Source organism: Balaenoptera physalus, assembly GCF_965194825.1.
Source record: "Balaenoptera physalus genome assembly, chromosome: 9".
NCBI classification, from domain to species: Eukaryota; Metazoa; Chordata; class Mammalia; order Artiodactyla; family Balaenopteridae; genus Balaenoptera; species Balaenoptera physalus.
The window spans coordinates 8177449-8193539 of record NC_138888.1 but is presented as its reverse complement, the minus strand read 5'-3'; the positions used below and the strand labels follow the sequence as shown (position 1 = coordinate 8193539).

Genomic DNA, 16091 nt, shown 5'->3' with positions numbered 1-16091 from the left:
GGCATGGGCTGAAGAGTTCAGAGCTGGGAATTGACAAGAACAGGGAAACACGTGGTCAGCACTCTACCACGCACCCACCACCAAGAACCAGTGCCTTCCTGCCAGCAGCTTCTGATCTAGATTGTCCTACCTTGTCTCCTGGACAGACTTCTTGGGGCAGTGCTCCTCACCTGTTAGCTGTCCTCCTCCCTTCCTTCTACCAAAAAGTAATTTTCCTGTTCATCCCTATGTGGCCCTCCTCCAAGCTGACAACATTACCTAGCACTCCATGAATTAACTCACCATGTGAAGCTGACAGTGAATAATGACTAATACTATTCCTTCTTACTGATGAGAAGTTGCATTTTAATAGAAGACATTTAGAGCCATGTGTTTTAATCAAGAGGTGGGCATTTCCACCTCTGTGGTGCTTGGGTAAGAGAGCCTTTTTTTAATTCCAAAGGAAGGGGAATGGTGGTTCCAGTTTTCTCTAAACCCACCATCTAGGTAAAGGTGTAACTTGTTTCCATGTGAGGACAGCCACACTGGTAGGTGGATTCTAAATACTCATCTGTTACAGACCACTTTAACTAACGGAAAGACAAATAATTGCATAAGAAAAGAAGATTGTATCCATCACATGTGTCTTTCAAGGACCAGGATAAAAAAAAGATCTTTTAAGAAAAACAAAAACTGAGAGAGTTTGCTAGCAGCAGAGCCTTACTAAAGGAAATCCTTAAGCATCTATTTCAGGAAAAAAGGATATTATTCCAGATAGAAAGAATGAGATACAGAAAGAAAAACAAAGAAAGGGGAAAATATGTGGGTAAACCTGGAAAAACATTGATATATAAAATAAGAAGAATAAGATAATAATAATAATGTTCGGGCTTCCCTGGTGGCACAGTGGTTGAGAATCTGCCTGCCAATGCAGGGGACATGGGTTCGAGCCCTGGTCTGGGAAGATCCCACATGTCGCGGAGCAACTGGGCCCGTGAGCCACAACTACTGAGCCTGCGTGTCTGGAGCTTGTGCTCCACAACAAGAGAGACCACGATAGTGAGAGGCCCGCGCACCGTGATGAAGAGTGGCCCCCGCTCGCCGCAACTAGAGAAAGCCCTCGCACAGAAACGAAGACCCAACACAGCCAAAAATAAATAAATAAATAAATAAAAATTTTAAAAAAATAATGTTCTTGGGGAGTAATTTAAAAAATAGAAATAAAATACACAATAACAATACCACAATGTTAGAAGGAGTGATTGAAACTGAAGTATTTTAAGGACTTCATGTTATTTGGAAAGAGGGTTTACTGTTGATTAACTTTACATTTTGATAAATTATGTATATTAAATTTCTATAGTAGCCATGAAAAGAATAGAAATAGAATGCACAACTCTTAAACTACCATAGAAAACAATGAAATGAGAAAAACTAACCGATCAATCCAAAATAAGATAAGAAAGGAGAGAGAAACATGGAAATGATAGAACAAGTAGAAATTATAAAATACTATAAAATATGGAAGTTATAAACACACAATTTCAGTAATCACAATAAATGTAAATAGATTAATTTCTCCAGTTAAAGACAATAATTAACAGACTTTTTAAAAAGAAACACATTAAAAACAAATGGATACAGAAACATTAAAAGGAAAAGGGTAAAAATATATATGCAGATGAATACCAGTCAAAAGAAAACTATTGTGGTTATAGAAATTTTAGAAAAAAAATGGACTTTAAAGCAAACAGCATCGCTATAGGTATCGGGACACTACTTAATGATAAAAGATTTAATTTGATAGTAAGTTAAAATAATTCTAAACTATTATGCACCTAATCACAAGGCCTCAAATACATAAAGCAAAAATTGACAGAAAATATATAAATAGATAACTCTACCACCGTTGCAATAGATTTTCATATCATACTCTCAGAAATTATGAGTCCAAGCATTCAAAAAATCAGCAAAGACATAGAAGATTTGAAAATAAAACAATTAAAAAGTTTAACCTACTAAACAGATAGAATATTGTACCTAATAGCTACTGAGTGTATTTATAAAAACTGACCATATAGTGTGCATTATGCAATTTTCAACACATTTAAAAGAATTGATATCATACAGAACACATTTTATAACAATGCTATCAATAAAAATTAATAACAAGGACATCACTAAAACTGCCATATACTTGAAATTAAGAAACATTTCTAAGTAATTTATAGATCAAAAATAATCAAAATGAAAATTGAAAATATTTTAACTGAATGGTAATGAAAATACTTCATATCAAAGCTTTCAGGATGCAGCTAAAGCAGAACTTAAATGGAAATTCATGGCCTTAAACATTTAGATTAGTGAAAAAGAAAAGCCAAAAATTAATGATATAAGCATACATCTCCAGAAGCTAGAAAAAGAACTGCAAAATAAATTCAAATTCAGTAGAAAGAAGAAAACAAAGGTAAGAAGAAAAATTATGACGCTAAAAAGAAACATATAAGAGAGAAGAACAAAGTAAGTCTTTTGGAAAGGCTAATAAAATGGCAAACTTTGAATACAACTGATAAAGAAAAAAATAGAAATTACAAACACAATTAGGACATAAAAAACATAACAGAATATTAGGAAGAAAGTTTAGGAACAAAGTTGTACAAATAAAATTTATAACATAAATGAAATAGTCAAATTCCTAGAAAAATATAACTTAACAAAACAGTTAAGAAAAAATGAAAAACCTTAATAGTCTAATAAGCATTAATGAAATTATAAGCATTAATCAATAGCTGTTTCAAGGAACAGATAATTTACACTTTTGCACAAACTATTCTGGAATTCAGAAAATAAGGGAATGTCTCCTAACTCATTTTGTGAGGTCAGTATAACATAGATAGATGAAAGAGAGAGGGAGAAAAAGGAGCAAGAGAAGATAAACAATATAGAGTGTGATTAAGAATAAGGTGTCTTACAGATGGCCAACAAATGCATGAAAAGATGCTCAACATCACTAATTATTAGAGAAATGCAAATCAAAACTACAATGAGTTATCACCTCACACCGGTCAGAATGGGCATCATCAGAAAATCTACAAACAACAAATGCTGGAGAGGGTGTGGAGAAAAGGGAACTCTCTTGCACTGTTGGTGGGAATGTAAATTGATACAGCCACTATGGAGAACAGTATGGAGGTTCCTTAAAAAACTGAAAATAGAACTACCGTATGACCCAGCAATCCCACTACTGAGCATATACCCTGAGAAAACCATAATTCAAAAAGAGTCATATACAGAGGCAAAGAATATACAAATCAATTTTCACTGCAAAGTAAAGGAGCTGTTACAGTGGAGGATTACTGGACTGAATGTCAATATTATGACATAGTATGAGTGTGTTTCATGTTTGGTAATTGCAATCATTGTTGCTTTTGTTGTGGTCATCCATGTACAATGCTTGGTGTCAGTCTATGTCTTGTAAAAATAAAATACAGTGTGTGTGTGTGGAAAAAAAAAAAAAAAAAAAAAAGAGTCATATACCACAATGTTCATTGCAGCACTATTTACAATAGCCAGGACATGGAAGCAACCTAAGTGTCCATTGACAGATGAATGGATAAAGAAGATGTGGCACGTATATACAATGGAATATTACTCCGCCATAAAAAGGAACAAAATTGAGTTATTTGTGGTGAGGTGGATGGACTAGAATCTGTCATAGAGAGTGAAGTCAGAAAGAGAAAAACAAATACCATATGCTAATGCATATATATGGAATTTTAAAAAGCGGTACTGATGAACCTAGTGGTCGGGCAGGAATAAAGACGCAGACGTGGAGAATGGACTTGAGGACACGGGGAGGGAGAAGGATAAGGTGGGATGAAGTGAGAGAGTGACAAGGACATATATACACTACCAAATGTAAAATAGATAGCTAGTGGGAAGCAGCCGCATAGCACAGGGAGATCAGCTCGGTGCTTTGTGACCACCTAGAGGGGTGGGATAGGGAGGGTGGGAGGGAGACGCAGGAGGGAGGGGATATGGAGATACATGTATACATACAGCTGATTCACTTTGTTATAAAGCAGAAACTAACACAACATTGTAAAGCATTTATACTCCAATAAAGATGTGAAAAGAAAAAAGAATAAGGTGTCTGTCACAGATACAGAGAACACACTAGTGGTTACCAGTAGAGAGAGGGAAAGGGGAGGGGCAAACTAGGGGTAGGGGATTAAGAGGTACAAACTATTATGTATAAAATAAGCTACAAGGACATATTGTACAACACAGGGAATATAGCCAATATTTTATTTTTTTAAATATTTATTTATTTATTTATTTATTTTGGCTGCACCACGTCTTAGTTGCAGCATGCGGACTCATAGTTGCAGCATGTAGACTTCCTAGTTGTGGCGTGCATGCGGGATCTAGTTCCCCGCGCAGGGATCAAACCCGGGCCCCCTGCATGGGGAGCGCGGAGTCCCACTCACTGCACCACCAGTGACAGGGACATCCCTGGCCAATATTTTATAATAACTATAAATGAATTATAACCTTTAAAATTTGTGAATCGCTATACTGTGCACCTGTAACTTATATAATATTTTATATCAACTATACTTGAAAGGAAGGAAGGAAGAAAAAGAAAGGAAAGAAAGAAAGAAAGAAAGAAAGAAAGAAAGAAAGAAAGAAAGAAAGAAAGAAAGAAAGAAAGAAAGAAAGAAAGGGAAAGAAAGAAAGAGAGAGAGAAAGAAAGAAAGAAAGAAAGAAAGAAAGAAAGAAAGAAAGAAAGAAAGAAAGAAAGAAAGAAAGAAAGGGAAAGAAAGAAAGAGAGAGAGAAAGAAAGAAAGAAAGAAAGAAAGAAAGAAAGAAAGAAAGAAAGAAAGAAAGAAAGAAAGAAAGAAAGAAAGGGAGAGAGAGAGAGAGGGAGGGAGGGAGGAAGGAAGGAAGGAAGGAAGAAGGAAAGGAAGAAAGAAAAGAAAGAAAGAGTAGGAAATAGAGATGCTTTATAAACTATGCTTATTGAACAAACTGAAGGAGTATTTGAAACTGTAGCTGTACCTGTTGTCCTCCCTCAGCAGTGATTTCTGCAGGAGTGCCTCTGACAATTTCAAACCCTAAAATCGGATGCAAATCTATGCAATTCCAAGGGGGACTGGAAAGTTGGAGGGCCCTCTATTCTACTCAAGTTATCACTAAGACATCTGCTTTTCCCCTACATATGGCCCCCTGGCTCTTGAGTGTCACATGTGGGACACAGTCATTTTTTTAACAAGGTTCAGAATACCTGTCCTGTCACACCCTGAGACCATGCCTTTCTGGGGTCCCGCCACTTTCCTAGGATGCTGTCAGGAACTTAAAGATCTCTCCCGACTTACTCCAATGTAATGTCTCCTCCTATTTCTCCAAAATAAACTACTTCTTTCCTCAACCCTTCTCCTCTCTCTTGTTCTTGCTATGGTAGATATTAACAGTCTGCTACATGCAGTTTCTTAACCAAGCCTACCAAAAACGCAAGTTACCTTAACCTCAAAGACAAAGAGAATTTAATTTTTTTAAATCCCCTAGGAGGGAGAAGAGAAATTTTTGTGTTCCATCCTCCTAGTGCATCAAAGGATGAAGAGAAAAATAAAACTGTTTCATTTCTTATGGACACCGTCCAGGCCTTCATTTGCTATCACACTTCAATCGCAAATATTTATTGAAATCAGTGGTGTGGGAGCCACGGGGCAACTGTGCCCTCCTGCCGTTTGTGATGGGGCGACTGGGGAGGGCGTGCTGATCGAATGCTTGAGATGGGAACACCTCCATCCTGTCCCTGTGAAGGAAGCCTGGGAAGGCAAGTGGGCAAAGGACAGACTCCACAAAAATCACACTAAACACAGTTGTGTAGACTTTGTTCCACTTCAAATGCACTGCTGACATTCTCTTATCATTAAAGCATATTCAATCTTACTTGTAATGGTGGCTTAGTCATCCGTACACGTACATAACCTCATTTTGACAAAACAAGCCCTTATTGTTAGATATTTGCATTGTTTCTTATTTCTGGTTATTGTTTGTAACGCTTCAGTGATCATCCTTGTAAACAAATATGGCTTGTACCCTTGATATTCCATTTGGATGCATTCCTAGAAGTAAAATTGCCCGGCCAAAGGATGTAAGCCTTTTCTTTAAAAACACCGATAAGAGTGACAAAAATGCCCTTCAAAGGCTTGTGCCAATTTACATTCCCACTATCACTAGAGCATGTTAGACCAAAATCCTCAAAGGCAGATGTCTTTGTGTTCACGAACTCAACCGCAGTCTAACAAGATTTTCCTTGCAAGCATCTCTTAATCTTCACCACAGCATTACATGCTTCCAAATGCCAATGGTTTCTTCTTTTCCAGATGACAATACTCTGGGTAAACAATTTCTGAATTTGATAAATGGTAATAAACTGATATATACTGTGCATTTGCATTCAAATGAATAATCAAAGCTAACCTGTAAGTATCAAATACTTCATACCAGGCTTCGTTCTAAGCGCTATACGTGTGGATATATAAATCTTCACAATTCAATCAAGTAGGTGCTACTACTTTTTGCAGATGAGGCATCTGAGACACAAACTATAAAACCTGACACCATACACACACACACACACACATGCACACACACCCCAAGATTTTTGTATTCTGGCTCATAGGAAAACCCCTTAAAATACCTGACTGTCAAAGTTTCTTCTGTTCTCACGTTAGTCAGTCCCTTTCCAGGTGGGGGCTGTGATGTCCTCATCTTTAACTGAGCTTCCTTCTCCCGGTAGCCGCCTGGTCCACACCATCCCGAGCATTGCCTTGGCCCCAGATCACCGGCCCCCTCACAGTGGTGATCTCCTGGAGACCGCTCTGCACAGAATCGGGGTGGAGGTCACCCACTGCCCTTGGCCTGAGGTCGTTTCCACGTCCGTGTCATCTTGGTGCTGGCACCTGTGGATTTTTTTTCTCACTCGACTGGAGATTTTCCTGTTTCTTGGTATGATGAGTGATTTTCTACTGTATCCTGGAGATTTTGGGTATCACGTCGCCGAGGGCATGTGATCTTGGAAATGCCTGAAGGTACTAAGCAGTGCCCATGCCACACTTCCCATGGAAGACTGCTTTCAGATGTCACTGATTTACCATGGCTCTCACAGGGACAGACCTAACAATCTTCTCGCAACATTTTCAAAGATGGAAGATCACAAGGCAAGGATAATTTGTTCTTTCCCTCCAATGGGTGTCAATTATTATAAGGAAAAGAATCTAAGAAAAAATAACTCTAAATTCCCTCAAAATTCTCAAGTTTGAAACACACTCCTCAAAGGAAAGAAAGCCTCCTGTTTCTTGTTTCCATACCTCCGACCTATAAAGCAGGGAAAATGCAGAGTCTGCCAGGCCTTTTGCTAAGAGTTATGTACTATGACAAAGCCAGTTGTCACTGTCTACATGAAGTCATCTGGTCCTGAGCATGTTAGGCGCCTGGCTTAGAGGGGCGTGTCATTCCTTGAGCTATGGAATATTGTTTTGGCAAAAAGCAACTGGCTGTCTGCTCTCACCCTTAGGAAACCATCCAATGCCTCCCCTCCTCCAGGTCATTGTAAGCACGCCTTCCCCTTAGAATCGCTCCCCTTGCCCTGGACATTCTCTGCCGAAACATCCTTCTCCTGGGAGGGGGAGAGGTGCTCCTGATGTAGCAGAAAGGTGTCAAGGTGACGGGCCCCTGATGAAGAAGCCTCTGTCTGTGCAGCAAGATGCAGTAGGTCTACAGCCCCGGCTGGCCTCCTTCAGAAGAGCCGTTGGTGAAAGGGATGAGTATAAGGTGCTCTCAAGAGGGGCCAGGACCCCGAAGCCTTCCTCAGGCAGAAGGGCCTGTGTGCATACTGACGGCTAATACTTCTCCAGCTAATTCTACTTGAGAGCAAACTTGCCAGAGAAAACGGAAAAACACATCTTAGAGATAAATCAACATCAGTTCCAAGTTCCTGCTTCAATTGTTTTGCTTTGTGGTCTGCCCTTGCTCATGATTAGATTGCAATGACCTACTGCTGTTCTCCTGGGTGCAATGATGAGGTCTGTCCTAGAGAGTTAACTTTCCACCTGGGTGGTCTGTCATAAAGTAGGTCCCCTTTTAGAGAATCACAGACTTTTAGAGCTGGAAGGAATGTTCTAGATCAACTACTCCAACACACTGCTTTTATTGAGGAAAAGATGAGGCCCAGAGAGATGAAGTCACTAGCACACACTTACACAGCAATGCAGTTGCAGAGGCAGGAATGGTGCAGGGTCTCCAGAAGGTGCAGGATCCTTTCTACCTCAACATGGTAGATCCCTAGACTCTCTACAGTTTTTGGTTGAACCTATTGCAAATTTGGTTCCAAATGTTTTCATTTTAAATGGAGATACCTAAAAATAATTCAAACCTCCGTGTACCTTTCTAAATTTCTCTGCTTCTTTGGAGCAAATAATAGACTACTTTAGAATTTAAGCCATCAAAATTTGAAGCATGCCTATCCTAACCCTATTCAACTGAAACAAAGGATTTCAGACTTTGAGATATTTGGAACTGATTTCAGGTCAATTTCTGGTTTGAGTTTAGCATCTTAAGCAAACGTTTCATGTGCGTCCTCTCCTTTGACGTATTTGGAGCCTGGAATTTGTAGTCATAAACATTCACCCAGCATGTCATCCTTATAACAAGCATCAATCTAACCATCATGGTAAAGATGGGATCAGTATGTTGGATATACTGATGACATTCTAGGCCAATAACAGAAAGCCAAGAAAGCAGTTACTAGATAGGACACATGTTCAACCTAATGTAGAACATTCTCAAATAACACACTGGATCTTGTACGTTTTCAATAAAGCAATAATTGGTCCATACCTGTACTAACAGAAAGATAGCTTTCATGTTTCTTAAAAAAATATGTTCTTTAGATAAAGGGCAATTGCTCATTGAATAAAATCTTTCACTGAATGTATATTTTGGAGACACTGTTTGTCCCAGACTTGCTATCTAAGACATTGGTGTCTGTAGTGGGATGAAGGATGGCCCCCCCAAAGAGATGCCCACCCAGAACCTGTGAATGTGACCTTATTTGGTAAAAGGTTCCTTGCAGATGTGATTAAATTAAAGATCTCAAGCTGAAGAGACAATCACCAATTATCTGGATGGGTCTTCACTCCAACGATGTAGCCTTATGAGAGGAGAAGACACAGATGTGAGGGAGAATACACAGAGGAGAAGCTGGTGGGAAGATGGCGGTGGAGACTGGAGTCATGCTGCCACAAGTTAAGGAATGCTTGGAACCACCAGAAGCTAAGGGGCAAGGAAGAAATCCCCCCTAGAGGTCACAGGGAATGTGGCCCTGCAGATATCTTGATTTTGGCCCAGTGATACTGATTTCAGACTTCTGACCCCAGACCTGTGAGAGAATCAACTCCCTTGGCTTGTGGCCACATCACTCCAGTCTCTGCCTCATTGTCACATCATCTTCTCTGTGTAGATGTCTAATCTTCCTCTGCCTCTCTTATGAGTACACTTAACGATGGCATTTAAGACTCACCCAGATAATCCAAGACAATGTCCTCATCTCAAGATTCTTAATCAATCACACCTGCAAAGACCCTTTTTCCATTTACAGGTTCAGGGATTAGGACCTAATATCTTGGGGGAGGGGGAGGGGCAGGAATTAATCTGTCTACCATAGTTCCCAAATCTCATTGGCTTAACACAGCAAAGACCAAGGTGGATAAGTACCTTCCTCCATCTTGTGGTATGCCACCTGGGACACTTGGCTGCCAAGGTCATAGCAGCAAGGAAAGAAAAGAGATAAGAAAGGATCCCAGGCTTTTAATTACCTTCCCCTGAAATTGACTCACATCAATTCTGCCGACAGTCCATTGGCCAGAACTAGTCCTAAGGACCCAACTTAACTGTGAGGAATGCTGATGAAATGGAGCAGGACCTTATGGTCCTTCCCCACCCCCGCCCCCATGTCCTCAGCCTGTCTTTTGTCTGTGGAATAAGTTTAATCAGAGAAATGAGAAAATGCAGTAACAAAGGAAAACAGTCCAACAAGACTAAATAATAATAGTTTAGTCATTAAGCAGAGTCAAGGACCGTTAATTCCTCCTCTATTATTTGAAATGTTTGCTTCATGAAATGAAGAAAACACGCATGAAATGTTTGCTTATGGTGCTAAACTCAAACCAGAAATTGACCTGAAATCAGTTCCAAAAGGGCTATAGATAATATTCTGAGCCACATCCTGTGAGCTGTCTTGTAGATACTGAAACGCCCACCAGGTGGAAGAAGTTAACTACGTGATGACCAGGCTGTAGCCGAGACATAAGCTGCCGCAATTCCAAAAATTGGCCTCAAGAAAATGGGAAAAAACTGAGCCTGGAACTGAAGATTAACTGTACTTAAAACAATCAGGATGACACCCTTCAGAGCATCCCATGACCAATTTCAAAATGACGGTCAGAGCTGACTGTGCTGTTTCTGCATGTGGCCCCTTCCTTCTGCCTATAAAAGCTCTTGCCCCATGATCGTCAGGGTTGGGGGGAGTCAGCCTCTGGACAGGCGTCTGCCCTCCCCCCCACCCAGTTGCCAACATCCAAAATAAAGCAAACTTTCCTTTCCACCAACCTTGCCTCTTTATTGGCTTTTGAGCGGTGAGCAGGCAGACCCCACTTTCGGTTACACTGACATATGTAAGGGGGCAAAATGGATATTTGGTGGGCACTAACTGTCTTTGCAACATGCTGAGAGGTCAGAAAATTATACAGAATCTGAGCCATGGGAGACAACTACTGCTTCTGTCACCCAACACAGTTCACTGCTCCCTCCACTACAGCAACCCCCTCCTTTGCAGAACTGCTCCTCCTCATGCCATGTGGTTCCAGTTTCAAAGGTGGCAACATTACCCAGTCTGTCCAACCAAAGTCTTAGTGTGGAATTTTCCATGTCCATGTTGGAAATTGCACTAAAGTTGGTGCAATGCAGTTTTGTCACTAACTGCCCGGAGTTAGGTGAAATTTCATAGGTTAAGGGCACAGTCCTCTACAGATCACCCTCACTTCAGGCACCAGCTGCAAGTTGGGGGTCCCCAAGCCACCCATACTTCTGACCCTCTGCTACAGATACAGGGGTTCCCACCACCTCCTCAGGTTCGATAATTCACTAGGACAACTCATAGAACTCAGGAAAACACCATACAGCTTTATTACAGCAAAAGGATACCAACCAAGGCCAGCCAAATGAAGAGACACATAGGGCGCTATCTGGGAAGGTTCCAAATGCAAAGCTCTTGTGTCCTTGGGATGTGTCAGTCTTCCAGGACATTGACATGCTTGCCAGAGTTTTTATTGGGGTTTCATTTTATATGTATGTGATGGGGTCATTGGCTATGCGATTGAACTCAATCTCCACCCTCTTTCCCCCACGGGAAGTTGGGCTGATATCACCTGGCTCATAGCCCCAACCCTCTAATCTCATGGTTGGCCCTTCTGGCACGGCCAACCCCCATCCTAAAACTCTCTAGGGGCCAACCATGAGTCACCTCATTAGTGTAAACTCAGGTGTGGTCCAAGAACCCACAGATGGATTACAAAGACACTCCTATCACTTGCGAAATTCCAAGAGTTTTGAGACTTTCTTCCAGGAACCAGGGACAAAGGCCAGCCAAATTCATCATACAACAGCTGGGATGATAAAAAATGTCTGTAGCTGCTGCTACCAGGTCACCTGCTTTCCACTCATTCCCTCTGCCCACCCTTGTCATCTACCACACAGAGGAGAGAATAAAACCAACACAAAGAGGGAAGATGAGATGAGATACAGAGAGTGAGACCAAGCCCTGACAACATAGTTTGATCTCTTCATTGCAGCCCTGTCTTTCCCCCTTACAGGAGTCAGTAAATCTCAACTCTTACTTAAGCCATAAGGAGTTGAATTCCCATCACTTGAAACCCAAAGAAATTAATATTCCTTCAGGAACATACCATCTGATTGAAGGGTGACATATACAAATGAAAAATTACATAATAATTTTCAACAGTTTAAAAATAATCATACCTTCATTTATGAGTAAGTACTGGAAGAGGAAGACAGAACTATTCTCCCCAAGGAAGGTCCAGGAGCTATGACATTTACCTGTATTCTAATTCTCACTTTATTCAACAAGATGCCAGTACTTGAAATGGCAGGACAACGTTACTATGAAACATATTTAAAGGCAGGAGGAACACAAGGAACAGAATTGGATCTTATATTATACACCAAGGTGTTTCCCATCATCCTCAAGGGAGGGGAGTCTGTTGGAAGTACAGTGGAGTCATAAAATTCTGAAAATACATATTGCTTTTAAAAATATTAATGTGGGGCTTCCCTGGTGGCGCAGTGGTTGAGAATCTGCCTGCCAATTCAGGGGACACGGGTTCGAGCCCTGGTCTGGGAAGATCCCACATGCCGCAGAGCAACTAGGTCCGTGAGCCACAACTACTGAGCCTGCGCATCTGGAGCCTGTGCCCCGCAACAAGAGAGGCCGCGATAGTGAAAGGCCCACGCACCGCGATGAAGAGTGGCCCCCGCTTGCCGCAACCGGAGAAAGCCCTCGCACAGAAACGAAGACCCAACACAGCCAAAAATTAATAAATAAATAAATAAATAATAAAAAATAAAGGAATTCCTTTTTAAAAAATTAATGTGTATCTTTCAAAGTAGATTAAAAAGTATATATATTTCAGTGAATGAAAGGTGGAGAGCAACAATGACAATCAAAGAAGAAACAACATCTTCCTCTTCGCAAAACACTGGGAATCACTACTTTATACAATAGGTGTGTTTCTGAGAATCTCTGTGACACTCCTTGATTCGGGTCCTATTTTACCACTGATTATCATGATTATTTCAGATCGACAGGCTGCTGCGTTCAAATTGGCAATCAGCTGTGTGTCGTCTCCCCACCAGCCCTTGCTGGGCCAGTAAGTGAAGCAAAAGCAAGTACTGACCAGGCATCGCTCCTCCAGCAAGTATGTTTCGCGACCCCAGCAGAATCCTAATTTCGTAGTGGGTGTGATGAGTGGCGACAGGCCGGCAGAGCCCCACTGTGGGCACGTCTCGTCAGCGTCACCCAGAAAGCCTCGGCCATGAGGGTGAAGCTGTCGGCTTCAGTGTGAATCGGCAGGGCTCTGGGAGACAGGCTCCACCTCCAGCATCAGGCCATAGAGTCCGACAGGGAGCTTTGGTCCTAAGGATGTCCTTGAACCTGAGAAAGCTGGACAGGATCTGAAGCTCCTGGAGGGTGGGTGAGAGTGTGATTATTGACAGTTGATAGGCTCAGAGACTGGCATTTAGTGTCTGGCGAAATTATCTGTTGAATGAATCCCTCCAACTACATGCTGCGACATCCTTTGCAGTGCAAAGGCTCCTTTTGCTAAAATGACATCACCTCCATGGGTCTGTAATTTTGGTAAATTCTGAATCCTGGGAACAACATACCTCACACCTGAACTTTCCATGATGACCAAGTGCTTCCAGCACTGTGGTTTAGAAAACTGGAACTTCAGAACGTATACCAACAGCACCTGGGAATGCCAGCCAAGAACAGTCTGCCCAGAGGTGGGACTGGCAGAGACTTGAGAAATGAGGATAGTAAGTACCGTTTATTTGTGCTCACTACGTGCTGTGTTAGGAATTGTATAAATAGTATCTCATTAATTCTCACAACGACCTAACGTGGTAAATACTGTTATCCTCATTTTACAGATGAGGAAACTGAGGCTCAGAGCTGTCACCTACTGACAAATAGTGGAACTAGAATGTGAGTGCTTGTTCAGCTCCAAAACCCACATTCCAAACACCTACTCCCAGGTAGCCAACACTGCTAATTGCCCTCCAACTGCCATTACCCACCTCTTTAATACTTGCAGAACCCCAATTTTATACTAATTTTATACGAGCCAGCACCCCTTCTCCCCATGATTCAAGTAAAGTATCATTGGTCTAAGCCAGCGCTGTCCAAGAGAAATGAACGTGAGCCACAAATGCAAGCCACATATGTAATTTTAAATTTTCTAGTAGGCACACTGAAAAAAGTAATATAATAGAAACAATTAGTTTTTATAATCTGTTTTCATTAACCCAATATATTCAAAATTTTATCATTCAATATGTAATCAATTTTTAATTATAAATGGAATCCTATAAAATTATAAATATAAGGTCAATAAAGAAATGAAAACAAAGCCCATGGAGAAGAGTGATGCGGTGAGGAGGCTGCTGCCTCAGAATGGTCAGCACAAACTTCGAGCAGACACAGAAGGAAGCGAGGAATGAACCATGTGAATTCTGGGATAAACATCCGAAGTCGAGGGAAAACCAAGTGCAAAGACCCAAGGTGGGACTTCTGGGGTGGCGGGGGTCTGAGGAATATCAGGAAGGCTGCTGTCATCTGAAAGAAGTAAATGAAGGGAACGCATAAGGGCTGAAGTAGGAGAGGTGGGGTCTGAATGAGGTAGGGCCTTCCAGGCTGCTGTACGGATGCTGGCTTTTATTACTATTATTATTTATTTATTTATTTAGGCTGCACCAGGTCTTCGTTGCTGCATGCGGGATCTAGTTCCCTGACCAGGGATCAAACCCAGGCCCCCTGCATTGGGAGCACCTAGTCTTACCCACTGGACCACCAGGGAAGTCCCAGGATGCTGGCTTTCAATCTGAGCAAGATGAGAAGCCACTCGAGGGTTCTGAGAAGATGAATGGTATGATGTGGGATACCTTTTAATGCTCTCATTACTGAAGTGGGGCAGGAATGAGGGGAGCAGAGTAGAATCAGAGACTAATTAGGAAGCTATCTAGCTAGGCAATATCCCAGGTGAGAACTCATCATAGCTTGAACTGGGGTGATGAGAAGCTGTCAGAATCCAGATGTAATTTGAAGATTGTTAGTGCTTGGGAGATATCAGAGGAAGAGTGGAGGAGAAGCCCAAGATCTGTGGATAGAAGAAGTGAAAGAATGGAGTTGCCATTTACTGAGATGGGACAACTAGAGGAAGGGCAGGTTCGGGGCAAAGAAGAAATCAAGAACTCACTTTTGATGCATTAAGTTTGAGGTGCCAGTCAGACATTCCATAATCAAGCTGGATTTGTGGATTTACAAGGTGGATTTATGAGTCTGGAGTTTGGTGGAGAGGTCCAACTTGGAGGTCTAATGGGGGAGTCATTAGCACATGAATGATGTTTAAAGCCATGAGACAGGATGAGATCACCAAGAAAGACAACAAACAGAGAAGAAAGGTTTGAGGACTGGCCCCAGGGTATTTCAATATTTGAAGTCCAGAAAACCAGAAGAATCCCAAAGAGAGACTGAGAATCAATGTCAGTGCTACAGGAGGGGAACAGGAGAAGCCAAGAAAAAAGTGTTTCAGGGCAAGAGGACTGATCAAGTACATCAAATGCTGCTGATGAGTCAAGAAAGGAAAATTATCCACTAGGTCTGTCAGCACATCAGGAACCTTGATAAGAGTAGTTTCCGTGGAGTAAAGGGCAGGAAGTCTGATTGTGCTCAACGTCAGGAAAATGAAACTCAAAACCACAGTGAGATATCACCTCATACTTGTTAGAATGGCTACTATCAAAAAGACAAGAAATAATAAATGTTGGCGAGGACGTGGATAAAAGGGGACCCTTGTGCACTGTTGGTTGGTATGTAAATTGGTGCAGCCACTATGAAAAAGAGTATGGAGATTTCTCAAAAAATTAAAAAGAATACTATCATATGACCCAGCAATTCCACTCCTGGGTATTCATCCAAAGAAAACAAAAACACTAACTCAAAAAGATACATGCACCGAGAACCTACTGTAGAGCACAGGGAACTCTACTCAGTGCTCTGTGGTGACCTAAATGAGAAGGAAATCCAAAAAAGAGGGGATCTATGTATACATATAGCTGATTCACTTTGCTGTACAGTATAAACTAACACAATATTGTAAAGCAACTATACTCCAATTTTAAAAAATTGTTAATGACCAAAAAAAGAAAATCTAACGTAACTTAAAAAAAAACAAAAAGATACATGC

The 16091-nt window shown here is 41.2% G+C and overlaps 1 protein-coding gene and 1 pseudogene across 2 annotated transcripts in view; both read right to left on the bottom strand.

Moving 5' to 3' along the window:
* The window catches only part of LOC309667378 (coiled-coil domain-containing protein 86 pseudogene), a 307112-nt pseudogene that overhangs the window by 156998 nt on the left and 134023 nt on the right, over positions 1-16091 (bottom strand). The window lies entirely within an intron of this gene.
* LOC309667293 (uncharacterized protein) overlaps positions 1-16091 on the bottom strand; it is a 94298-nt gene that overhangs the window by 13952 nt on the left and 64255 nt on the right. The window lies entirely within an intron of this gene.